This window comes from Oryctolagus cuniculus, chromosome 18 (genome assembly GCF_051225735.1).
Source record: "Oryctolagus cuniculus isolate XC-2025 breed Fujian yellow rabbit chromosome 18, ASM5122573v1, whole genome shotgun sequence".
Lineage (NCBI taxonomy): Eukaryota > Metazoa > Chordata > Mammalia > Lagomorpha > Leporidae > Oryctolagus > Oryctolagus cuniculus.
The window spans coordinates 29264342-29288946 of record NC_142884.1 but is presented as its reverse complement, the minus strand read 5'-3'; the positions used below and the strand labels follow the sequence as shown (position 1 = coordinate 29288946).

The window sequence follows — 24605 nt, the reverse complement described above, 5'->3', positions numbered from 1 at the left end:
GGGTGTATTTCGTGCTAAGAAAAAGGAGCATCCAACACCAGCAGTTGTAGCTTCTGTCTTGCACAGGAGCGCGCGCGTGCACGCACGGCCTGTCCTGGTGCCGGTGACTTGGCGGAGCCCTGGGTCCCCTCGGGTGAGAGTGGCAGCCCCCAGGCCTGATCCCTAGAGCCTGGGCTTCCGGTCTGAGCAGGCTGGCTAGTTGCTTCCTCATCGTATCACAGGCGGGAGCAATTTTTGGTTCCAGAGCTGTTTGGTTGGGAAAACAAGCCTGCGGTTGCCAGTAAGGTTTAGAATTTGCCTGCCAGATAAGGGAATGTCTGTGAAGACTATTTTCCCTCTTGGGAGGCAAAACACAGATGGGGGAGTCAGGATTCTTACAACATTTAGCTGTGACGTTGATGCTCCAGACTGCCGTGTGGATGCTCACGGCTTCTGCAGGCCCACTTCATGTCACCCACCAGGGCCTCGCGGAGGGGACCTGGGTGAGACACTGGCTGTCCCCGGGGGTGGGGGTGGGGGGGACTGAGTGCACCTGCTTGTTCTGGAACATTCCTCACTGAGCCTCTCGAGGTGGAAGAGGCCCGGCAAGGATGCCGGATGTTTTTCTTGATGTCTGCTGGCCTGGGAAGGGAAGAGAAGGATGCGCTGCCTGGCCAGGTGCCTGGCCAGGTGGAGAGGAGTGGGAGGAGAGCTTCCTGGGCTCACAGACCGGATAACGGGTCTAGTCTCACCAGGTTTGCTGCCACCAAGGCACACATTTTAAAGGGTTAATCACCTTGGCAAACCCTGAGTTCTCACGGAAGATAAAAATTATGGGTGTTTGGGGGATTGGCCATGAGACAGCAGGGGGATTTTTTGGGTGGAAAATGTACATTTTCGATTAGTTGTGGGGTCATGCGAACTGGAAGTAGGGTGGGAACATTATATCCAAGAGCAAATTCTGTAGCCCTGAGACCAAGAGCGGTCTTACAAACAGAGAGCCGGTGAGTGCCTTCCTCCCAGCCTCTCCCTGACTTTCCCCAGCACACAGCTCCCGTCCCCAGGTCGCCTTGAGGATGGGCTGAGAGGGGGCTCCTCAACCCCAGGGGGCAATTCTGGACTTCCAGAGTTACTTGCTGCTGGGGACTCTTTTATTATTAGGATTTGGGAGGCGTGCACACATGTGCATACACACACACACACACACACACAAAGAGAGAGAGAGAGCATCTTTGGTTCACTCCCCAGATGCCTGCAACAGCCAGGGTTGGGCCAAAGCCAGAAGCCAAGAATTTGATCCAGGTCTCCCACGTGCATGGCTGGGACCCAACTATTTGAGCCATCACCTGCTGCTTCCTAGGGTGTACATTAGCAGGAAGCTGGAAGTGGGACCCATAGCCAGGTCTGGAGCCCAGGCACTTCGGTGTGGCGTGTGAATGTACAAACTGGTGTTACCTGCTAGTTACTGGTGTTAACCACTAGGCAACATCTGTGTACTGCTCCCAGCCCTCCCCATCAGGTGTCCCCCCAAGTCCTTGAAAAGCACCCGTAACCTTATCTGCATTGTGAATGAGGCTACGTCAGAAAGTTTGTGGAAAATGAAATTAAAAGTTGTGATTTTGTCATGTACCTGATCCATGAATTTTTCAAGCTCCCACGCACAGGTGCATCTTGGGACAACATCTTATCACCCATGGAGACTGGAGGGGGCCCCACTGGTCACTGCCCCCCACACACATGAGAGACAGCCTCTGCATGTGGCTGTCCAGGGGGTGCCCCGCCCAACCTCAAGAGGCAGGTGCTGTCCCGCCTGTGACTTTCTCCTCCAGAAAGACCCCGGTTCCTGCCGTGAGGCCCAGGGACATTGGGAGGGAGCATTGCCCTTCCTCCCATCTGAAGACACCTGCGGGATTTGGGGAGCGTTGTGTGCTCTCTGCTTTGGGTGCCAGTCTTGCCGTGGCCCTGGCTGTCCCCAGGCAGGGTTGATGTCCTGGTGCCTGCATGGGGGGGCCGGCAGCCTTGCCACCGCAGTCGTCACCTTAGCTCAGTGCTGCAGGGGTGGGAGCTCAGGAGGGCAGAGCGGAGTGCACGGTTGCAATTCTCTGTGGCACCGGTGATGCACCCTGCATGCATGTGTGGGAGGAGCTCTGCATCCTGTCCCATCATCCCCGGGGGCTCCGCGGGCTCCTGGAGGCGTAGCTGCTGAATGAGGAGGGACGGGAGGACTGGCTACTCACTGCTTCCCTGGGAGAAAGGCACAGAGGCACTTTCAGCACCAGAGAGAAGGGAGAGCGAAGCCTGTTCCAGTCTAAGCGTGCCTTGGGATTGTCTCAATTCACGCCCATGAGTGCGTGGCAGGTGGATGCCGTTAGCAGTTCCATTGCTGAGATGTGGAAGGTGAGAGCCGAGAACGTGTGTGCCCAGTTTCTGCTCACACAGGGGGTCCACACATGGTTAAGGCCAGGGTTTGAGCGTGGCTCCTCCTGATTTTGAAGCCTGATTCTTTAGCTATTGAGCAGCACCAGGTCCAGCACTGGCCAAGACAGCCAAAATCCTCGCCTTCAAGGAGGGCTTGAGGGTGGGGGAAGCAGTGAACAAGGTGAGCGCTTAGTGAGTTGGGATAAATACTGTGAGAAAATGCAAGGGGATGGGAGGCAAAGGGGAGGCGGGGTATCTGTACCTGGGAGGGGGTGATGGTTGGGGGCGGCCCCCTGAGGAAGGGGCAGTGGCGGAGCCAGCTGGGTGATGTTCCTGGCAGAGGGCACAGCCAGTGCAAAGGCCCTGTGGTGGGGAGGAAGCTGGCGTATTTTCAGGATAGAGCAGAGCACAGTGAGCTCAGGGAAGGTGAGTGGGTTGGAGGGCCTGGAGCAGGAGGCCACTGGGGCCACAGCGAGTAGCATCGACTTTCTTTCACCTTTCTGTGGCTTTCAGCCAGAGGCGGTGTCTGAGAAACTCCCTCTCAGGGGTGGAGATGCTCCCGGAGGTGGGATTCTAGTGGCCTGGACTGGCTCTGGGTGGGTTGCTACTTCCTGGTCGTTGATTTCCAGGACAGGCTTGTGCAAAGCTGGGAGTCAGAGTCCGTGGGCTGTGTGAGTATGGGGGGCCCTGGAGGCCCTGCCCTGGGAGCAGCCAAGCCTGTGCTCCCAGCTGCAGGTGCCTGGGCTGAGTGGCAGGTGCACGGTGCCAGCCTGTGCACGGAGGCAGGGAGGAGACAGCAGTCCCTACGGGGTGCACATGTCTCCCACTCACCATGGAGCAAACTGAACCATGGCAGGTATCCAGTGACTATCCGCCTGAGAGTTTTAAAGAGGCTTGGTGGTCGTAGGCCCCTTTCCCCGGGGCAGTGCAGGGGCAGGAATTCACAGGCTGCCAGATCCCTGGGGTTAGCAGAGACGTCTGTCATCAAAGGCACCTCCTTTTCTGTTTTCAGGTGAATGAGGTCCAGAGAGGTCAAGGCACTCGCCCAGGGTCACAGAGTGAGCCCACCTGTTTGTGAGTGGCCCAGTTCTCACCTAGCCATAATGGGCCACCCAGAGTGTGCTCCTGGGGCATGACACCAGGCAGCTGTGACCCGGCCTGTCACTGTGCATCCTGGACAGCTCCCAGCCCTCTCGTACAGGTGTCATGAGCCCAAATTCAGGGTCCAGGTGCACGAGGCTGGGGGTGCAGAGCAGACTGGGGGAGATGACCCCAGAGAAAGGGGTGACCCCACTCAGCTCCCATCACTTCCGGCTGCTGGCGGGTGGGGCATGGGCAGAGTGCATCCAGGGTTTGCAGCATTTTAAAAGACAAGTCCAAAAAAAAAAAAAAGTCTGGTGTTTTATTGTTGTTCTTTAATGCAACTAACTTTCATACTTTCTGCAAACCATGGTGTATCTGTGGCCTGCACTTTGTGGTTCTTGCCCTCGGCCCTCGTGCTGGGCGCCCAGTGCTGCCCTGAGTTGCTTGCGGGACAGGCCAGCTCTGTAGCAGGTACAGCGCAGAGGGAAGGGAACAGTGGCAGGCCCTGGGCCTCGCTGCTGAGTGTGAGTGTCCCGGGGCAGGGCGGGGGCCAGGAAGCCCCCTGTCATGGGAAGGCAGTCAGGATGCTGCTCCGTGGGCCTCTGGCTTCCTCCTTCGCATCTGTCTCCCCAGCTCCCGAATTCCAGGGTGTCCAGCGTGGAGAGGAGCTGAGGCCGGAGGAGACTCCTGTGTCCTGACTTGGGGCTCGCTTGCGGTTGCCTGTCTGATTTTCTCTGTAGTATTTGGGAAGGGGCAATCTCCACTCTCCATAGGCTGACTAGGAGCTTCCTCCTGGTTGTTATCAGACGAGGGCGAGGCAGGTGGACGAGGTGCCTCCTGTCCCATGAGAGAGCCCCTGGGGTGGGAGAGGAAGGGTTGAGGCTGCTCACCCTCAAACACCAGTCCTGCTCCTGCCCCCTGGCTGCTGTATCTCACCCAAGAGGCCCCCTGGCCTCAGCTTCCCGGGGATGGGGGCCCAGAGGGTCAGAAAGGTGAGCAGGTGCCACAGCATCTCCAGGCTGGAGCGCAGGCAGCCCCTGCGAGGAGCGGCTGAGTGTTTTCTTGCCTAAGTGCTTGGGACGGCGGCTGGCTCCCGGGTGGGTTTCACTTCTTGCCTGATGCTGTTGGTTTCCATGCGGTGACTTCATCCGGTCCACATGCAACGTGGAGTTTTTGTGTGTGTAATATTATTTGTTTTTATTTCTGTAATCCCTTTATTGTTTGCACAACTGCTGTCAGACTGTTGCCTGAAAGTATCACAGGATAATTGCAGAACGCCTGCATAAGTAATTTCGTACGAAATCGGGCCTTGTCTGCATATAAAATTGTTTTTCGTCGCGGCATCCGTGGACTTCATTAGATGGAAGCCGTTTCCCTCTCCCCACAGGCCACGGGGATGGGAGGGCCCGACCCCGCAAAGTAACCAAGCACCACCCGCAGTCCCTTTTTTTGGTCAGACGACATTTCTAGCAGGTGACAGCCTGTCGGATGGCGGCGTGGCCCTGCCACGTAGGAGAGGCGCTCGCAGAGTTGGGGACAGCCAGGGGGCTGGGTCTCCGGGCTGCCGCTGTGGGGATGGCCACAGGCTAATCCCGGTCTGCGCCAGGCATTTCTTCCGACCACATTTCTGCGATATTAATGGTGTGTGGTAGTGAAAGAAATGTGTTTTATTCTCGAATCTAACCCTGCTGTTATCAAAGTAACTTCCAGCTTATTAGCGACAAAGGACTTTTCTCCTCTCGGCTGCCCTGTTCGCCAGGGCTTCCTGAATTAAACTGCTGCTTCCTGTCCTTTATATGCATGACCACATCTGGGTAGCCTGCTCACAGCCCCGCTGCTTAATAACAATCACCTTCCCTTTCAGTCTCTGTTGATTGTTTCTAATTCACTCTGACAGATAGCGCCTGACAACTTGCCGGCTTTTCCCTCCCTCCGTGACCTGAAGTTACTCACAGCACTTATATAGTCTGTCATTTTTAATATTTGATTTCATTTTAAGTTATGTGTTTTACTGAGAAGATGAAACCAAAAAAAAAAAAAGGGGCCTTGTAATGGAACATAAATTTAACCCTTCTTGCCACCGGCCGGCGGCGGGGAGGACTCCTTCCCCCAAGGGTCTGGCTTGCCGGTTCCTTGCCCCTGGATCCTGGGGCGGCTGTTCCTGCTTGGCTTCTGAGTTTCCCCCTCCTGCTCCTTCTTTTTCTTTTGTTCTGTTCTTCCTTTTTCTTTTTTTCTCTTGGCCCTCTCTAATTTCTGCAAATCAAGAGCTCCGTGTCATCACCATCTCTCCCTTTAATGGTGCGTGATGGGTTTGTGGTGCTGACAATGGCGCTTGCTGCTCTTGCAACCACGTGATAAGTGGGAGAACTTTGGTGGGGGGGGGCTTTTGGCCAGAGGGTGAGAGCCTTGTGGAGAGGCCTGCTGGAGTCCAGATGACCCCGGGGTCGTCCACAGAGCCCCCAGCAGGCAACAGGGCTGCGGTGGGGGTCCTTCTCCAAATCCATCCCCGTGGGCACCCACACAGGCGGGGCAGGCATCCCGTGCGTGACTTTGGGCACCCACTTCGCCATGACTTTGCCTTTGTCTGCCCTGGACAAAGGCTCTTGTGTCCCCCGTGGCTCTTCAGAGGTTTAGAGCTGGGAGGCCGCGCATTAGGTCAGCTTTGCAAATGGACACCACCAAGTAAAAAAAGAGGCCCCTCTCGGCCAATACCTCCCTCCTGTCAACCCTTCCATGCAAGTCACTGCCCTCCACCATGGTGGGCTGTGGGCAGCTCAGGAAGGTGCAGGGAGGGGTCAGCTTGGACCTCAGCTCGAACGACGGCCTGGAACCCCCAAGTCTGTGAGCTGGCAGTGTCATGTCCCTATTCTTCGAGAGAAGGCCTGGGAACCTTTGTGTCTGCCAAGGGCCATTTGGATATAGTTATGCCACTCGCGGGCCACACAAAATTATCAGCTTAAAAATCAGCCTGTCCTAGAGGTCCTGAATTTGGAGTCTTGCCTGTGGTGGCTTCGGCACGGCCAGATCGGATCCCTCGGGCTTCTTCCAGCCCATGGGCTGGACGTTTGCCACCTTGTGACTGAGCCTGGGGCAGAGATGTGCCCGTTCTGGGGACAGAGGTGGGTGGCTTCCCCGTGAGCTCGGGGGACAGCAGCTTTGCAGCACCTCGGAAAGGCAGCCTGCTGGGGGTGAGCAGCTCAGCCCAGGCCTCTTGGGGAAGACTTGGCAAGGGAAGCCCAAGCTTGGACAGCATGGAGGCGAGAGGGCTCCAATTTTGGCTGGCTCCATCTCCACAGTGCAGCCCTTGTCCAGCCACTGTGCTTGGGCCCAGGCCCCAGGGCGAGGTCCCATGTGGGCCAGGCATGTCTGTCTTCCCCCAGCCTCTCCCAAGATGTCTCATCCACTGGGCGGGGGTCCCCTTGCCAAGCCTGCCCCTTCCAGAACCCTGGTGCTTCTCTGCACCTGCACACTGGGGAAACGGAAGAACCAGCCTTGAGTGGACTTTTTTCTCCGTTTCTCTTTGCTTCTTCTGAAGGGGGCAACAAAGGCCGGCGCGAGGGTCTACTTAGGCGGTTTGGCGCTGCCGCTGGTTTATGTGGGAATGATTGCCTTGGTTTTGGAGATGTGCAGCATCAGGTAAAAAAGGAGGATCATGAGCACAAAAGTAAAGTGGGTCCAAAGTGGTGCCTTCCAACTGTGCACTGAGAGAGGATCTGTGTGTACAGCGATGCGCGTTGGCCACACGCAGACAGACAACTCAGCTTCTCCTTCATGGCCCAGCTGCTCCTATGTACAAGGAAGTGGGCCAGGTGGGGGCAGGAAAGATGGAAGAAGTAGTACCTTGTGATTTCAGGTTTTTCCGGATGCACACATGTGTGTGTGTGTGTGTGAGAGAGAGTGGAGAGAGTGAGAGAGGGAGAGAGAGAGAGGGAGAGAGGGAGAGAGAGAGAGGGAGAGAGGTGTCCTGCAGTGTCCTTGGGAGTGATGTTGATTCTTCCTGGCTGGGATGATTCTCACATTGGGCCTTGCTTGGTGAATTTGGGCTGAAAGGCTCCAGTGTCACAGAGAAGAGCACACCCAGGTAGCCCAGGGCCCCGGTTCTCTCCTGCTTGTAGGAGGGCAGCTGAAATTGGAGGTTTCCCTCCAGCAGGGCCATATCATGCCTTTATCCCCTCCACCTCCTCCGTACAGCGCTGGTTCCTGTTGGGAGAGAGACTGAGGCTTGAAATGGAGTGAAGACTTTGACTTGGGCTTTATGAAGTCAATCTCCATGTCGGTATTACTTGGCGAGTTGGAGGGAGCCCCTGGGATTCTCGGCTGATGGGTGGAAGGGACGCAGGTTTCCCGTCCTGCTCCCCACTTGTCTGGAGGCCTCATAACCCAGATGTGTGTGGGAGCCTGTGTGTGTTCAAGTAGGAGTCAGTCCTGGAAGATCCTCAGTGGCTCTGCTGCTTCGACTCCCTGTGAGTTTCTCCAGGGGGCAGCCTGTATCCAGGGCTGTACATTTTTTTTTTAAGATTTAATTATTTATTTGAAAAGCAGAGTTACAGAGAGCCAGAGGCAGAGAGAGAGAGAGAGAGGGGTTTTCCATCCACTGGTTCACTCCCCAGCTGGCCACAATAGCCAGAGCTGTGCCAGTCCAAAGCCAGGATCCGGGAGCTTCTTCTAGGTCTCCCACAAGGGTACAGGGACCCAAGGACTTGGGCCATCTTCTACTACTTTTCCAGGCCATTACAGAGAGCTGGATCGGAAGTGGAGCAGCCAGGACTGGAACCAGTGCCCATATGGGATGCCGGCATTGCAGGCAGCAGCTTTACCTGCTACACCACAGCGCGGGGCCCAGTGCTGTAAATTAGCATGGCCCCAAGGCCTACGCCTGAGGACGCAGCTACACCCAGGCCTAATAGGGTGCTGCCTGTCAGGCAGGAAGGCAGCCACTTCTCTGCTACCATTGGAGGTGACCGAAATGCAGAGAGAATACCGCTACTGTGGCTGGTGGCATCCTGACAAGGAAGGGTATCCAAATGCAGAGAGGGAGAAGGTAGCACAGAAAGCCAGGTCACAAAGTAGGACACAGCCGGCACCACCCCAGAGACTAAGCACAAGGCCATGAATTCAAAGGCGAGAGTGAGAGATCAGTTCATAGAGCAATGAGAATAAGATGCTAATTAATAATAAAGATGCCAACAATGGCCAGGTGCTCATTTCGTGCCCAGCACTGTATGATCATTAAAGAAAAGCAAACCTGACTGTGAGGGTGCTTCAGAAAGTTCATGGAGGGGCGGCACTGTGATGCAGCAGGTTAAAGCCCTGGCCTGAAGCGCTGGCATCACATATGGGCACTGGTTTGAGACCCGGCTGCTCCACTCTGATCTGGTTCTCTCCTACGGCCTGGGAAAGCAGTAGAAGATGGCCCAAGTCCTTGGGCCCCTGCACCCACGTGGGAGACCTGGATGAAACTCCTGGCTCCTGGTTTCGGATCAGCTCAGCTCCGGCCATCGCAGTCATTTGGGGAGTGAACCAGTAGATGGAAGACTTTCTCTCTCTCTCTCTCTCTCTCTCTCTCTCTCTCTCTACTTCTCCTCTCTCTGTGTAACTCTGACTTTCAAATAAATAAATCTTTTTTTAAAAAAAGTTCATGGAACGGTGGACTGGAAAGATTTGTTTCTTTTGGTGCAAATCCAATTTTGAACTCCATGCATGGTTTTCTCACCATATGCATTTTCCTAGAGCATTCTAAAGACTCCTCATCGTTTGAGGAGGAGCTAGATCTTGGGGAAACAGGATGATTTTCATAAACAGAGGTTGAGAGGAGAACAGAGGTTGAGGGGAGGCCAGAGGGAAGTCACTGTGTAAGCCAGGGACGTGCCAGGTGCATCTGCAGCTGGCGGAGGGGCAGTAGAGGTGGCCATGCCAGGTAGAGGCCCTTACAGGGTGGCTGGCAATGCTGGGGACGGGATCGGTGTGCTGGGGTTGATGAGTGGCTCCATTTTGCAGGACTTAGGGTGGAGAGATGCATGAGAGCAGACCGAGTGGAGGTGTGGGCTGGAGCCTGATGATGAGAGATGGTGCGTGCGCAGGCAGGATATCCCTTTAGTCGTGGTGCATCTGAGAACTGGGTACCTGAAGACCCTTTGCCGACTTGAGACAGGGAAAGTAGGAAAGGGAGAAGGAGGCTGAACCCATGAGCTTGTGGTGGAGTTTGGTGCTGTCTGTCTCTTTTTTTGGGACTCCCAGCAACCGCAGGAGGAGACAGGAAAAGCAGGGTTAGGGGTTAGGGGGTCCCAGCCCAGGTGGGAGTCTGACCTCACTCTGCGGCCTTTGAAATCATACAAGGGGATTGCTCTTTAGAAACTTTGTATCTCTCAGGGTTGTACCGGTGTTTCTTTCTGTCCATATACAAAGGATGCATTTTGGGTGTGTTTTATGTCAATGTCAAGAGAAGGCAAGAACAACATTAACAATTCGAGTCATCAGTTTGTCCCCATAGACTTCAGTCCCCTAAGGAAAATGCATTCAACTCTCTGCCCCACGCCCTGATCACAGTGTGAAAGTGTTGACTAAGCTTAGCTTCCTGGCCAGAGGGTCGGGGCTCGTGGCTTTTAAACATACTTATAGGAAATCCAAACAGTCACGGTCACTGGTGATCTGAAATCAAGGCACAACTTATGAAACGGACGCGTAATTATCTTGTTTATTCAGGGTATAAATAGAGTTCATGCATTTTAAAATTTTTCTTCCTGATAAGGACTTTGACCAGCATTTGGTCTTCAGATACTCTTTCCTCCTCTGCCTCCCTCCCTTCCTCTGGCTCCTTCTCCTCTCCTTTAGAAGGACAGCACTGGCTGGCACTTGTGGAAGAGGCAGATTCAGGCTGTGCAGTTCATTCTTTTTGAAAAAATTATTTATTTGTTTGTTTGAAAGGCAGAGTAACAGAGGACGAGAGAGACACAAAAATAGAGGTCTTCCATCCGCTGGTTCACACCCCCCAAATTCCCACAACAGCCAAGGCTGGGCCAGGCTGAAGCTAGGAATCAGGAACTCCCTCCGTGGCTCCCAGGAGGGTGGCAGGAGTCTGAGGACTGTGGCCACCATGTGCTGTCTCCTGGGTGCACCAGCAGGAAGCTGGACAGGAGGCTGAGGAGCTGGGCCTTGGTGCTCCGGTATGGTAAGAGCAGCGGCTTAACCCACTGTGCCGCACTGCCCCCCTCAGCCCTCGAGGGGCTTTCTGCAGCGTTTCCTGCTTTGGCAGAGAGGAGTGGGCATGCCCAGGGTGTGCTTGGACATACCTCCCAAATTCAGGGCAAGGCCATCAGCCTGCACCTGCTGCTGAGAGCCTGGCCGAGGACCAGATCAGCGCAGCAAAACAGGTCCCAGGCTCTTCCGGTGTCTGGGACGGGGGCGGAGGTCTCTTCTGCCTGCGGACAACGGCGCTTATTCTTACACCTCCTTCTGCAGGTTCACCACGTCCACTCCACCTGCTCCTGCTCTCGAGGTTTGTGTAAAGTACACCCACGTCTTTTAATTACATATTATAATTGCCATTGCCTTAAAAGGTATCTGCAAGACCTCTGGTTTGATGCGCCAGCTACGTACGTTTCATAGGAAGCATCAAATGATTTAAATAGTCATTTAAGCATTCGTTTTTTGAAGGAGCTTTTCTGTGGATCACGTGAGAGGTCCGTGTGCAGCCCTCGGGCGCACGATGTGGTCCCGTAGGCAGCCCTTGTGTCCAGCCCCTCCCTGACCCTCCCCCGGAGCAGGCCCCGCGCAGCCCCGCGTGCACAGCAAGGTCTCCTCTGTTTCCACTCTGCCCCGAGAAGCCGTGAGTGCCTTGTGAGCATGCGCCGCTCTGATCCCAGCTGACCCTGCCCAGCGGTGCTCTGTTTCCCTCCTAGACGGGAGCCTTCTTGCTCTGCCCCATTGGGTCAGCACTGGGTCTGTCTTCTTCCGTCATTCTTTGGGGTCTATCTATTCATCTACTATCTATCCACCTACATCTATATCTATCTAATAGCATCCATCATCTCTATCTTCCATCATCTATAGCTATATTCTATCATCTATCTCTATATTCTATCTATCCACCTATCTATATCTTCTACTATCTGTCTCTATATTCTATCATCTTTTTCTTCTATCATCTATATAGTCGATCATCTATCTATTTCTGTATTCTATCATCTATCTCTACTATCCGTCATCTACCGTTTATCTTCACTTATCTATCTACCTACCTATCTTGGATCTGTATACTATTCATAATCTATTTACATGCAGACCTATATATCTATAGATTGAGCTACCTATCGTCTATGGGTCTTCAAAACATTCATGGAAAATATGTACTACAAAAAAACTACACATGACTTTCAAAATTTTTCACAAAAATCATCTTGTCTTTTTGATTAACTTATTTAGTTTTTGGAGATTCATTTGTTTATTTGAAAGGCAGAGTGACCAAGACAGAGAGGGAGAGAGAGTGGAAGAGTGGGGGAGGGAGGGAGGGAGAGAGAGAGATAGAGAGATAAAGAGAGAGAGAGAGAGAGAGAGAGATCTTACATCTGCTGGTTCACTCCAAAAGTGGCTAAAACAACCATAGCTGGGGATGGGCCTGGAACTCCATCCAGACCTCCCATGTGGGTAGCTGGGTCCAAGTGCTTGGGTCATCTGCTGCTGCTGAACTAGGCCCATTAGCAGGGACTGGATCAGAAGCAGGGCAGCCAGGACTGTAACTGGCACTCTAACATGGGATACTGGCATTGCAAGCAGTGGCTTAACTCAGTAACTCACTATGCCACAGAGGCAGCCCCAGATTGACTTTTTTTTAAAGTATTTTATTTAAAAGAGCAAGATGAGAGAGAGAGAGAGAGAGCAGTCCCACCTGCTGGTTCATTTCCCAAATGCCTGTACAGTAGCCGGCTGGGCTAGCCTGGGAACTCATGAATGTGGGTGGTAGGGACCCAAGTACTTGAGCTGTCTCCTAGGGCATGCATTATCAGGGAGCTGGGAGATCTGCATTGGAGCTGGGGACTCCGTCCCAGGCTCTCTGATGTGAGGTGCCATGGTCCCAACTGGCACTTAACTGCTATGCCAAACACCTGCCCTGAACTTTTAATTCCATTTTCCATGAAGGTTTGGAAGTGCCCTTATCATCAGTCCATCTCCTTGGTGTTGATTTTCCCTCCTTCCCTCCCCCTCGCTCACCCTGCCTGATGAGCCAGACACCATTTGGGACTCTGGGAATATAACACCAAACAAAGTGGCATAGTGCCTGTCCTCATGTGGCTGACATTGTAGGGGAAGAGAGACAGAAGACAAACAGACAAAGCCCCCGGAGAGCAACTAGCAGGGATGAATGCCACCCTGGGTACTGAGACAGGGAGCTGAAAGGGAGAGAGGCGGGGCCGCACCTGGACATGGCCCCGAGGCAGGAGCAGGCTGGACAAGTTTGGAATAAATAAAAAAGAATAAACTTTATTTTGCTTCCTGCTTTCTACTCCTCACTTCGTAGGAGCTACAGCCCTGTTTGCATCTAAACCAGTTTGGAAGGCCCTGTATGCAGGGCCTTCTGCTGGGGACTTGTGGAAGGTGCTCTCTGCTGCCCCCTGCAGGGCTGGAGGACTGAGGGGGAGCACACAGTGACATACCTGCTATTTTGTTTTCATCTTGAGGGCCAGGTTCCTTTCCAAATGAAGTGTCTCAGGCAAGGCTCTAACTCAGGGGATATAAAATAGTATCATGTTATTTACACATCGGGTGACTTCTGAAGCCATATTTACTGAAGATAAAAGAGCACCGTGGAGGTGGCTGGAAATGCACTGTTGGTCCTGGGACTCCTTTGCAGTTCAGACATGCACACAGCACACTTGGCTCCCCACACGTGGCAAAGCCATGGGCAACCTGGAGTGGTCCATTGAGCTTGCTCTACCCTGTAGACAGATGACTGTCTTCCATGTGCTTTGGATTCAGGGGGTCTGGGTGGAGCCTGCACCCCAGGCTGGAAGCGCTGATGGTGCTGCCCAGGGAGCGGTCAGAGTCTGGAACAGACCAAGGCTGAGCCAATCCTGGCCCCTGTCCTGGTGATCTTGCTAACTCTCCCTCCTTCCTGCCCTTCTTTCTTCCTGTGCCCCTGGCTCGGCTTTGACGTCTGCTCTCCCAGCCCAAGGGCAGTGATCTCCAAGCCCGGTGAAGTCTCCGAGCAGCCTGTGGCCTGGCGATGTCCACCATGTGCCTTGTCCCTGGTTGTCTGAGCTTCCTGCCTGGTCCACTGACCTAGACTGGGACCTGGCCTCTTCCTCCTCCTCCTCCTCCTGTCCCTCGGGGATGCACAGATTCCTTCTTGTGATGGCCGGGAGGGGGCGCGTATTTCCTCCCCTTCTCCAAGACGGGACTTGGTGGTGGTGTGGGGGGCAGAACCGGCTCTGTCAGGCAGCCACGTGCTGGCTGGCTGGGTGTGGTGGGAGCTGGAACACAGCGGTAGGTCCTTTCCCGTCCACTCCCCAGCTTCTCTTTGGTGTGGCTTCTCTCTGATGCATCTCCCCAACGCCAGTCCTTGCCAGAACTGGAGTGTGCGCAACAGTGAATGAGGCTGTGACTACTTGGGAGAACTCGCTCTAGTGGTTGTTTATGGGAAGGTGGGCACAGTTGTAGCGAGAGCTTTGGAATTTTCAAGCAAGAACATGCATCTGGATTTTCACATTGGACTGAACCAGGTGACAGTCGGGACATATTTTCCTGAAATTGCCATGTGAGCCAAACCGAACATGGGTGTCCTTGGAACTCGGCAAACCCTGGTGGCTGCCCCCCCCCCCCCCCCCCAGTCTGGGGCAGATTCTGTGGATCTGCAGGGGAGAAGCCAGTAGGGGTCCAAGGAGCGGGGCCTGGCTAGGGCTGGGTCCCCAACAGTGCCCCTTTCCTGGTAAAGGACTGGCACAGGGAACAGCCTGGGAGGACTCAGAGGTGCCCTCCCCCAGGTCTTGGGAAAACTCCTTCTTCCACACCGACTTGTCTGCAGCCCACCTATAATTAGCATCTGAAATTTCTAAATGAAGTAAATTTAGCCGACTGGCTGCGAAGTGTTAGTGAATCCTTCTCCTCCAACTGTCCACGCAGACGCCAGCGCTACCTTGCCTGCCTCTGCTCTGCGCGGAAGCAGCCGCCTCTGCGTGCCGTGTGGCAGCCACGCAGACATCCCATTTATGTGCTCTTTAATGAGTTTATTAGTGTTTCACTGCCTTGTTGCTATTAACTTTTATCAGTTTCAGCTTCAAGAGCACAAGGTTAAATTTTCAATAGAGTTTCCGCAAAGTTTAAGTGGGATTAAGATTGTTAAAAATACGTTCACATGGTGGAACCAGGTATTTGGTTTGAAGATATTATAGCAGCTCGCCAAAGAATTTTGATCTCTTATTTATAAATTTAGCGCTTTTCTGATATTCAGAATGTCAGTCCGGGGCTCTTATTTTATTTTTGCCAATGAAACACGTGCAGAGAGGCAAGCCGGAGCTGTAGCTGTTTAGACTGGCCCGTGTGAGATTGTGCAGTGCCACAGTCAGAACCAGCTGTTGTTCAACCCGGCAAATACGCATGAAGGAAGAGGAGAAATTCTCCCACACCTGACAACGGGGGTGAGTTAGGGTCTGATGTTCTCCCGGTACCGTAAGATAAGCTGGTTCTCTTATGAACACACTAATGCACACCACTGAGAATTATTTACCTGGGTCCCTCCTGTCGTTCATGAACAATTTTTTTTTTAGGAGGAAACCAATTCAGGAGTTTCTTCAGTCGCTGCAATCAGACGAAAGTGGTTCCACTTTTAGGTTAAGAGGAGAAAAAAAAAATCCCCGTAATAGCCCGAGCTGCTATTATGGAAAGTTTATTATTATGGGTACATAAGCTAGCTGGGGGCTTAAGCACAAAGCAGTTGGGTAATTTAGCTAGCTCCTGGATCCAATTAAAAAAAAAAATCTATGCCGTGTCCACAGTAGGGGGATGGCCAGAGCTGAGGGCGCGTGCTATCCCAGGCGGTGACACACCTGTGGCATCCTCTTGGTTGCACACAGGTTGGGATGCAGAGTGCTCTAAATCCCCTCATTACTGCCTCCCAGAAGACGGACACTTTCAGCAGCTCCCCATTTATCCGAGGATATCAGTTCAACTCGTGAAAAGCCAACTCTGGCTTGCTCGCCCGATTGGCGGTTGCACAGATTTCAATGTTCTTCAGCCATGGCCAGAGTGTGGCTTTGATTAGTCGAGGGCCAGACCTTCGAGGGGAGATCTTTTCTAACTTAATTTATGGCTCCGGGTGTACGGCGTCTGTGCCGGGGTATTACGTGTTTGCCCAACTATTGTACCTGGTGTCAATAAAGGCACAGGGAGGGGAATTTCAAATAGAACTCCAGGGTGTTTTTGTTCTTTGGGGTGAGCAGGGCACCACGAACATTTGAAGCTTGGACCAAGGGCTCTGACTGTGACTGCAAATTACTGTAGGATGTATAGATGGCTGATGGGACACTATTGGGAGACACCTGTCTTTTATAGAGCGTCACTTTGATGCATAATCCAGGCGAGGGGGGCGGGGAGAGAGCAACTAATCTACACACTATTCTCCTCAATGAGGATTATGAGAAAAATATCCACCAAAAAACAAGCTCTACATACGGCTTTCTGTTTAATCATTATTACATCAACCATCAATATCAATACTTAATAGCAAGCTGATAATGTAGCCAGTAGGTGAAACAGCTATTAAAAAGTGTAAAAAAATGATTAATCAGGTACGGGGGGTATTAATGCTCTCCAATTATTGAATGATAAGTACATATTTTTGAAAGTGTTTGTTTTTAATACTCGACTGTAATGTGAGTTTGCAAAAAATGTAATTGCTTCTTAATTTTGCATCTTGGCTTCTTTGTGCCGGGTACAAAGGTAGTATATTTCTCTCGTTATTGTTTGCAGCACTCTGTGTAAAAAAATCACGTTCATTTCAAGAAGCTGTTATGGTATTGATTCTGGTAAAGACTTCCATTAACTGACCAATCTAAATCTCATAAGTGATGTCAGGATAGTTATGCATTTGCTTGGTTCAAGTATTCAGCCATTATGTTAGAATGCAGGCAGTGTCTGAATATGGCTGTTAAATTATTTCTAAATACCGAACCAGAACAGCTTAACAGTTCTGCAGTTTGAGACCGACACAAAAATGACAATCTGCCACCTCTTTGTTTTTTAAATATTAACGTTGTATTGGGATAGTATTTTTGGAGTGAAAACCTGTGGCACGAGAGGATAAGTGACATAAACAAAGGCAGCTGGGCTTCAAGAAATAATGGAACAATGAGGCCCTCGCAGCCGCTCTCATCACTCCAGTATGTTAATTAGCATTCTGTTGTGGCCGCAACACTGAAAACATGTAATCTGTATTGGTGTACAGTACAGCTGTGAGCACACATTCTGCCTTGTGAGTCCCTGGAGTTAGCCTTGCCATTGGCATATGCGTTTGGGCCGAAAGTCAAGCCATCACCACTAAAATAGCACACTATAGCAGCAAAATGTCATTTGTCTTTTCTGATTTTTTTCCTCCCCTCCATGCCACATGCTATCCAGTGATGTAATCCAGTATCACTGCATCTGCCTCTCTGCTCTATTTTTTTTTTTTTTTTGCAGAGGGTGTTGGGGGTGGGGGCTGGGATGGAGACAACAGGATTTCAAAGGCCACGGCCTCAGAAGGGTCAAATGTCCCAAAGTTCTCGCTGCATTATTTGTATGTGTATACATGTATGCATATAATTTTTTTTTTACCTGCATGGATTCTTCCTCAAGTTGTCTTGAAACTAGAATCTGCTTCGTGTTTTCCTGGAGGGAGGGGCCACAGCATCAGGGCTTAGCGGGAATGAGGCTGAAGAAGAGAAGACCACTAAACCTGACGCTCACTTTATGGTTTAGATGCGGAGCGTGGTCCACAGTGCTTCCTGCTGGCAGTACCCCACCTTGGGGTAGAGACTTCCCCATTTCAGAGCTGACGGAACTGAGGCTGGAGCGCGGGCGCATCACAGCCCCTCGCCTGCAGGGTCTCTCTGAGCTCCGCCTGCAGGCCGGCACGCTGGCTGCTCAGCCTGGGAACAATTGGCCATTCTGAGGGCAGGGGACAGGCACCAGTGCCGAGCAGAGGCAGTGAGTGGCTGGGCGCAGCAACTGTGGCTCAGAAAGGCCTCTCTTGTGTGATCTTGCTGCTCACAGGTGGCCGGCTGGGTGCCGCCCCTGGTACTGCCGGGACATGGCCCTGGGGGCTTTGGGATGCCAGGGGACACATACCATTGGGTCTGGAGGTGACAGTGTCTGTGCTGTTGTCACAGGGGCTGGAGTTAAGTAGCCAAAACCTTGCTTGGATTTTTACCTGCTTAGAGTTTGGCTTGCAAAGTAAAACTGATTCTATTTTCATTTGCTCTTTTTTCAAAGCCATTCAGCTTGTATGTGCGTGCACGTGTATGTGGGTGCACACGTGTAAATATGCAGCCTCCCCAGCACACACACACACACACACCATCTTCATAAAGTATATATCCCTCTGCAAAAAATTTTGATCAAGAATTGTAGTGTCTAGTCCTTTACATTTATTTTCTGTTCAGACAGGACCATCTAGAAGCTAAAACTTTCCCTGCATTTCGGCTGAATTCCCTCCCTCCCAGACTACCACCTGCTTTGACACAAACCCAAGCAGAACCCCAAACTCGCACCCACCTGTGTCTACATCAACTTTCAGACTCGGAGCCAAGCTTCTTGTCTCTGTAGTTCCAGAGTTTTCTTTGAATCTGCCTGCAGGATGACTGGAAAAGTACCCCCAGCACACAAAGAAAACACAGGCCCCGGGTCACCAGGCCGATCTCCTTGGGTTTCTGCTTTTTGATTGTGGACGAACAGAATCATCTGGTGATTTGGTGACGTATGTGGGTGCCCACCTGGGAGTAGACTGGGTGAAAGGTTAATAGCACTTGCTGTTGCTTTTATATTTTTTTTTAACTTCAAGGGAATAGAACTCTTTCCTAGGTACCTGGTGATTGTCCTGAATCTGATGCCCAGCCTCAGCCCTTGTCTCCCCAAAGCCTCCACCTGCGCTGTGGGGTGAGACAGGGCTGACATTGAGATTTTAGGTCTCTTGTTTCTCTTCCTAGAAATTCTCTCTCTCTCTCTCACACACACATACACACACACCCTTGGTTAATGGCTCTTTAAATATTGAAATGCCTGGAAAAAGAAAACAAAATAAAATAAAATGCAGCCTGTCAAAGAAACAAGAACAACCACCACCAAAATGTTGGTATCTTTCAGAATTTGTCTTGCTAGTGGTAAAAGTATATAATTAATAGGAGAATTTTCCTCCAGATGTGGCTATACTATAATAGAGCCTTATAAATGCTACAGAAAGAAAAATTGCTTGGAAGGAAGGCGTTCTCAATGAGAGCACACCTGGGCCTGACAAAGATTGCATTTAGGGACTGCTGTGCTATCACAAGGCAGAGAAAGACCAAGTCTCAGGGAGCAGCTGGAGAGAAAGCCCCGGCAAATCTGCATGCAAATAGCAGCACATTGTTAACTTAATCAGATGCCGAGGAAAAGATGTGCCAGAACCCAGAGGATGATCTACACACACGGAGGGAGAGACGCTGGGGCTGTGCTGGGCGCTGGGGCTGGCCCGGCCTGGGCAAGGTGCAGGCGGCCGGCCCAGCCCACCGGCCGGGGTCAGCTGACCACAGCATGCCCCATTCGCTCTTGGAAAAAAGATAGCAACGTTGGAATATACGTCAACTGGATGGAAGCTTTATTTTTTCTTTCTATGGTGATATAGGTATGGGCATTATTTTGCCTGATTCTATAACTCCAATTAAATACTATTTCTGCTTAAACATCCGGGTGCAGGAAGATAAGAATACTGCCCTGGAGTGTATAAAGAAAGATTTTTTTTTTTCATTTAAAAAAATAATAATAAAAGAGCAACTCTTTATAGATTGAAGTGCTGGGGATAAATTGTACCTTAAGAAGAAGCGGAAGACACCTGTTATTTATATTTTATATTAATATTAATGGAAACGCATGGTTGCAATCGCCTCCATCTTTCAGTCTAGTTCCAGAAAAAATAAAAAGTAATACTATTTAATCACCCACAGCTTAATAGTGCCTTAGTTGTTTACTTCCATTGTACTAATTGCTCTATAGTAATGTGTTTTCCTGTGATATCCAGTAGTGCTAAGAGAACAGAGACCCATAACCAATTAAATATAGTGTTTTTTATGTTAAAAATATATCTGGTGAGGCTAGAAAAGGAACCGAAGCCGCCCTTAAGACAGGCGCGCTGGCACCGCCTGGGCGCCCGCAGAATGGGCCCTCGCCGCCTCTCCCGCGCAGAGACAAAGGGGGTGATATTTTGGCAAGAAAACAAACCCGAGGAAAACACGACAAACTGTTTCCTATTTCCCCCTCTCCTGCAACTCCTCGGGCTGTTTCTGTGCCCTCTCTTCTCCCCAGCGAGGAGGAGGAGGCGGCGGCGGCGGGGGGCGGGCGGCGGGGCCACCGCAGCCGGTGCCGCGCGCGCCGCGAGCCCTGCGGGTCGCGCCAGGGACGCCGCTGGCCCCTGGCCCGGGCTGGGCGCCGCCGCCGCCGCCCGCGAGCCGGAAGAGCGCCCCATTCACGCACGGGCAGCCCCTGGCACGGGGTTAATTGAGGATCATTGTCGTGGGTTCCAGAAGCGCCGGAGATCGGGGCGCGCGGGCGCGGCTGTTGGAGGGAGGAAGGTGAGGGGAAATTGGACATAATAGCATTAATAATAATTACCAAAGACAGGGGGAGTAACAAAGGAATGCGTCACGGAGACGCTGCCCGGGCCCGCGCGGCTGCTGGCACAGTCATGGTTCACAGCGCGAGCCCGGCCGCACGGCCGCCCGCCGCCCGCGTTCGCGGGCCCCGCGCCGCCCCGCCGGCCCCCGCTCTCCCGCACCCCGGCCCCGCCGAGCGGCCGCACTTCACCTTGCGGAGGGGGAGATAATGAGATCAATTAGAGGCGCCGTCCCTGCGCCGGAGACAGCTGCTGGCGCATAGTAATCACTGGCGGGCCCGGCGCGCGGGGGCTCCCCGCTACCTGCGCGCCCGAGGCTGCTGTGGCTGCGGCGCCCCCAGCGCGGCTCAGGCCCCGCGTGGGACCTCCCAGCTCCCTGGCCTCCAGCCTGCACGCCCCGAGGGTGCCCGTGCCCTCCTGGCACTGCTAGTTAGGGAGTTCACCCTGGCCCAGGGGGGCGGGAGAGTGCGTGGCCCTGTGTGGGTGGGGAGTGTGGTTAGGGGGCAGGGAAGGAGTGCGTGGGTGTGCGGGGCTTGTGCCTGTCGGTGAGAGCATGCGTGTTGCCAGGCGGTGGATGTGTGCGCCTCGGTGTGCCCGGCTTGGGTGACCCCATGTAGGTGTTCATGAGTGTTGGTGGCAGGCATGTGTCTGAGTGCTAGCAGAATGTGCGTGTGCAGGTGCCCGGTGAGCACGTGTGTGTCCATGAGTGTATGTAGATAGGGGTGTGTGCACGCGAGTGTGACTGTCTCACCCGTGTGTAAGTGTGCATTTGATGCTTGTGTGTGCAGACTAGCTTTCTATGTGTGTGATGGGTGAGTACATGTGGGTGTGTTTCCATGTGTATTTGGGGCAGCGTCTGTGGCCCCTCCCCCTGGACACCTCGGGTGTCCAACTTTGCTTGCCCACCACTTGACCTTGAGAAAGTGCCAAGGGCCTGTCTCAGCCCTATCTGTTTGTTGATGACCCTCAGCTCTGTGTCTTCAGCCTTCGGGACAGGTATTTGTAGGCTCCTCCTCAGGGGCCGTGGGGGTCTCTGATCTGCATTCTAGGGGGCTCCATCCGGTTAGCATCCATCAGGCTGAGAATGGCCACCAAGGCCCAGATCCAAGACAGCCTAGCCCACTTTCAATTTAGCACGTATTGAGCACCTGCAGTATACTCACTGGAAGGCATTCATGTTATTTGCAGTTCTTAAAGGGGGCTGGCCAGGACAAGTGCTTGAGAAACGGAATGGGTGAGGCCCAGGAAGGGAGCGGCGAGGTGCTGAACCAGTCCTGTAGGCCCCTTGTCCAAGACCCCCAGGGACGCCTGCAACCTCACAAACACCGAATCCTACATAGGCTATATTTTTTTTAACCATACATGCATACTGTATAAATTCGGCACAGAGAGATACTGATGGAAACTCATATTAAGTAGAACAACTAGAACAGTATGTTGAAATAAAAGTTCCGTCCTTGTGGGCTCTGTCTTTCAAAGCATCTTACTGTACTGTAGGCAGCGTTCTTGTGACGCTGTGATGGCACAGTGCCTATGTGAGGAGATAGGGTGAATGACATAGACGTTGCCAACAGTGTTGGGCTGTGCTCAAGGGCTACTGGGAGTCTCAGAACCCAGGAGGCTGCCCAGTGACTGACGGGTGGGTGGGCTATACGTCGTGGACACAGGGCCGAGTCACTTCTGGGCGGGACAGAGCAGGATGGCACAAGATCTCACCACACAACCCAGAACAGCCTGCAGTGGAATGCTCATGAGCTGTTTCTTTCTGGAATTTTCCACGTAATATTGTGGGACTTGGGTTGGCCTTGTGTAACTGGATCCATGGAAGACCAAGTTCCAATGACAAGGAACTCAGGGCCTTCGGAAGTGTGCATTTCCTGTCTGAAAAACTCTTCCTTTGCATCGTCCACGGCTCTCGGCTCCACAGCCCCCGGTCCACTCCATGGCAGGTGTCCCCTTTCCTCATGGACATTGCCGTCTCCACCTGCCTGCCTGCTGTCACCCGCCTTCCCCGTTGGAGCTGTGTGTGGCCCAGGCCTTGCTATGCACTCACTGCGGTGCCCAGCCCTGGGCATGGTGAGTGCTGGCTGAATGGCTGTCCAGTGGGGCGACACTCACACCGTGGCCACATGTGGGCTGAATGCATGGCCACTCTGAGTTGGGACCCTGGAAGGAGGCTGGGAGTTGTCCGAGGAGCTCTCGCTGTTAGAGCCGCAGTGGCTGGGCACGGGGCAGAGGCGTGCAGACGAGAACGTTCTAGAGCAGCTGGTGCAAAACCAGCCGAAACTGGTGGAGGACCACTGGCTACAGGCTTTCCCCCCAACTGAGGGTGTGGTGAGAGCAGGGGCAGGCTCAGCTTCTCGGGTGGGTGGGGGACCAGAAGCCCCTCTACACTCAATTTGAAGAAGGGGGAAGGGGCCCGGCTGTTTCCTTTTTGGTCCTTCTTACAGACATGGTTGTGTAGACCCTTTGGTGCCCAACAGGCTTCCCACTCCCAGCCCCCTTCCTGGGAGGACCAGGAGTGCAGCCTCAGCCCTGTCTTGGACCTTGACATGCCCTTGAACGAGGGAGTTGACCTTGCTGCAACTTGGCTGTCTTGTGTTTAAGATCCGAGTGCCAGGGCCCCCCATCCCGTGGCCTGAGGGTCCCATGCTGCCTTCCTTCCGTATCACTGACAGAACTGGCCACTCGCGGGGCATCTTCAAATCAGGGTACTGCTCCCGACTCCATCCCCGTCCCAGCCCGGGAACCTGCCCAGGTAGTTCCTGTTAATCACGGCTTGCCCCTGGCCCACACCTTCCAGGGTGGCCGTGTCCCTGCTGTAAGGTTGTTCAAGCTGCCCAAGGGACTCAGATCTGGGCCCGTGGCTGACCTTTGCCACATGGCCTTGCAGATGTTTGAACTTCTCGGTCACGAGGGCGAGAGGTTTCCATCGGCAGGGGTGACAGCTCCGGTCTCGTCCAATGCCTGCAGTGTAGGAGTTGGAAACAACACGTGTGCAGTTACTCTGAAAGCCTCCTATAAGGAGGATTGGACATATTAAGATTTTTACAATTATTTCTATATCACAAGCATGAGCATTCCTGGTGCTTGGGTGTTCTGATTGGGGCTGACCTGGCAATACTGCGGAAATGTGGGAATAAAAGGTGTGTGAGGATCTAGCTGGCCATGGCCACCTAGAAGGAACCCCCCTGGCGGGCTGGGAGGGGACGCTCGCCTGAGCCACACACTGTGGGGGTCTCTTACCAGGGGCGGAGCTTGGTTCTCTGCAAGTTCTTTCAATGAATCCCTGACTTAACGTCATCTCCCTGGAGCCCTCTGCCGCATGAACAGAACAGACCGTGGAGATGTGTTACGTACAAGCAGGAAGAAGTGGAATTAAAAGATAAGTTTAGAAGGGCTCCGGTCTTAAGTTCTTGTTCCACAGTAGCATGCCTGGTGTGGATGCCGGCTCTGGCTCCTGACCCCAGCTCCTTGCTATTGTGCACCTTGGGCGGCAGCGGGGGATGCCTCAACAAAGTGGGCTCCTGCCGTCCATGTGGGAGACCTGGATGGAGTTTCCAGCTCCTGGCCTCAGCCTGGACCAGGCCAGGTCATTGCAGGCATTTGGGAAGTGAATCAGCAGATGGGAGCTTTTCGTCTAGATCTCTCTCTCTCTCTCTCTCTCTCTCTCTCTCTCTCTCTTTCTGCCTCTGCAATCAAATACACAGCATTTTTTTAAATATTATTTTTGTACATGAAATTTTGAAATTTCCACGATACTAATTTTTCCCATGAACTTGTGGGAGATTGCTCCTACGCAGAGATCTCAAAATATGTTTGCACCCAAATGAGCCTTTCTTTTAATTCTTTTTGTCCGTGAACTTTTGAGATGACCTCCTGGGGTGAAGGCTGGAGGGTCTGGGTGTGAGGACCAGACAGGGAGGGGTGGGGCTTGAAGAGAGATGAGAGGAAGGGCTGGCAGGGTGGGCACCGCTAGTGGGGGGGCAGGTGGGCTGCCCAGGCTCGGGCAGAGGGAGGAAGGTGGGGGGGCCACAGGCCCGGAGTGCCTAGTTGTGCACGGGGAGAGGGTGAAAAATGACACTGAATTCAAGTTGGCAAAGCCACTGAGGCGTGCCTGGGAGCCAGGCCCTGTGCCTTTCTCTTGCCTCAGTCCAACCTCGGCACAGCCCAGATGAAGGGCTAGGGGCTGTGTGGGTGGGAGCACTCAGAGCCTGGCAGGGGTGGTAACTGCCCCCGGGTGGGGAGTCCCAGAGCTCGCAGTGGACAATGGGGTTTCAGGAGCAGGGGCAAT

The 24605-nt window shown here is 53.0% G+C and overlaps 1 protein-coding gene across 7 annotated transcripts in view; it reads left to right on the top strand.

Annotated features, from left to right (window-relative positions):
- ZNF536 (zinc finger protein 536) overlaps positions 1–24605 on the top strand; it is a 458035-nt gene that overhangs the window by 122304 nt on the left and 311126 nt on the right. The window lies entirely within an intron of this gene.